Here is a 2,338-nt window from a genome sequence, read left to right as displayed (position 1 = left end):
GGTGTAATTTGGGGGGGGTCCCGGGGGTCTCCGTACGTTTGCCGCCGCCCCCCCCGTCCACGCGCCTCCGTGATGCTGTGATGTCGGCGCCGCTCCAGGATCTTCTGCAGCTCCTTCTTCTCCCTGCACCAGTATAAACCAGTATAGACCAGTATAGACCAGTACGGACCAATATAAACCAGTATGGACCAGTATAAACCAGTATAGACCAGTATAGACCAATATAGACCAGTACGGACCACTATAAAGCAGTATGAACCAGTATAAACCAGTATAGACCAGTACAGACCGGTATAAACCAATAAAAACCAGTAGAGACCAGTATAAACCAGTATGGAACCAGTATAAACCAGTACAGATCAGTATGGACCAGTATATACCAGTACAGACCAGTATCGATCAGTATGGACCAATATAAACCAGTACGGAACACCATGGACCAGCATAAACCAGTACAAACCAGAATAAACCAGTACGGACCAATATAAACCTGTACAGACCAGTATGGATCACTATAAACCAGTACAAACCAGTACAAACCAGTAGGAACCAGTATGGTCCAGTATGGACCAGTACCAATCAGTTGTGACCACCATGGGCCAGAGACACCAGTATGGACCAGTACAGACCAATATGGGCCAGTACAGACTGGTATGGGATCAGGATGGACCAGTATATCCCAGTTCTTCCCAGTATGGGCCAGTCCCAGTCCCTCCCAGTCCCATCCCAGTATATCCCAGTCCATCTGAATCCCATCCCAGTATATCCCAGTCCCTCCCAGTATATCCCAGTGCATCCCAGTTCCTCCCAGTTCCATCCCAGTCCCTCCCAGTCCCATCCCAGGCTCCCCCAGTCCCATCCCAGTCCTTCCCAGTATATCCCAGTTACTCCCAGTCCCATCCCAGTCCGTCCCAGCCCCTCCCAGTCCATCCCAGTCCCGCCCAGTCCCATCCCAGTCCCATCCATTCCCTCCCAGTCCCACCCCAGTCCCTTCCCAGTCCATCCCAGTCCCTCCCAGTCCCATCCCAGTCCCTTCCCAGTCCATCCCAGTTCCATCCCAGTTTATCCCAGTCCCACCCCAGTCTCTCCCAGTCCATCCCAGTGCTCCCAGTCCCCACCTCTCACTGGTTTGTCGCAGCAGTTTCAGCTGCGCCGCCTGAACCTCCAACGCCACCTCCCGGAGCCGCTGCTGCGCCTGTGGGCACCAGTATGGACCAGTAAGAACCAGTAAAGACCAGTAAAGACCAGTAAGAACCAGTAAAGACCAGTAAGAACCGTTATGGACCAGTAAAAACCAGTATGGACCAGTAAGAATCACTATGGATCAATATGGACCAGTAAAGACCAGTAAGAACTAGTATGGAGCAGTAAGAAGTAGCACAGACCAGAAAACACCAGTATGGACTCGCACAGACCAGTGAGAACCAGTACAGACAAACAAAGACCAGTATGGACCAGTAAGACTCAGTATGGCTCAGTATGGAGCACCAGGGACCAGTATGGACCAGTAAGAACCAGTATGGCCCAGTACAGACCAGTATGAAGCAGTGCTCCCAGTTCCCCTCCCAGTATCCCACAGCGCTCCCAGTCCATCCCAGTATATTCCATTTCCTCCCAGTCCAACCCACTCCCTCCCAGTTCCATCCCAGTATATCGCAGTCCCATCCCAGTCCCTCCCAGTTCCATCCCAGTCCCTCCCAGTCCCTGACAGTTCCATCCCAGTATATCCCAGTCCCATCCCAGTCCATCCCAGTCCCTCCCAGTTCCTTCCAGTTCCATCCCAGTCCCTCCAGTCCCTCCCAGTTCCATCCCAGTATATCCCAGTCCCTCCCAGTCCAACCCAGTTCCTCCCAGTCCCATCCCAGTACATCCCAGTTCCATCCCAGTATATCCCAGTCCCTCCAAGTTCCTCCCAGTTCCATCCCAGTCCCTCCCAATCCCTACCAGTTCCATCCCAGTATATCCCAGTCCCTCCCAGTCCAACCCAGCCCCTCCCAGTCCCATCCCAGTATATCCCAGTTCCATCCCAGTATATTCCAGTCCCTCCCAGTTCCTCCCAGTTCCATCCCAGTCCCTCCCAATCCCTACCAGTATATCCCAGTCCCTCCCAGTCCAACCCAGCCCCTCCCAGTCCCATCCCAGTCCCTCCCAATTCCATCCCAGTATATCCCAGCCCAACCCAGTCCCACTCCAGTATATCCCAGTCCCATCCCAGTCCCATCCCAGTCCTCCCCAGTCCCTCCCAGTACCATCCCACTTCCCTCCGGTCCCCCCCAGTCCCTCCCAGTATGCCCAGTATCCCCAGTATACCTGCCGCAGATGCTCCCTCTGGCAGCCC

General features: G+C 54.1%; 1 long non-coding RNA gene across 1 annotated transcript; it reads right to left on the bottom strand.

Moving 5' to 3' along the window:
- Positions 1 to 6: 6 nt before the first annotated feature.
- Positions 7 to 2,338, bottom strand: LOC109364491. The gene is made up of 3 exons (XR_002110420.1): positions 2,311 to 2,338; positions 1,119 to 1,195; positions 7 to 123 (listed from the first exon to the last, which is right to left on the bottom strand). It is a non-coding gene; the product is annotated as an uncharacterized LOC109364491 (long non-coding RNA).

Source organism: Meleagris gallopavo, unplaced genomic scaffold (genome assembly GCF_000146605.3).
Source record: "Meleagris gallopavo isolate NT-WF06-2002-E0010 breed Aviagen turkey brand Nicholas breeding stock unplaced genomic scaffold, Turkey_5.1 ChrUn_random_7180001862824, whole genome shotgun sequence".
Lineage (NCBI taxonomy): Eukaryota > Metazoa > Chordata > Aves > Galliformes > Phasianidae > Meleagris > Meleagris gallopavo.
Note: the sequence above shows the minus strand (reverse complement) of the source record. Positions and strands in the feature narration are given on the sequence as shown.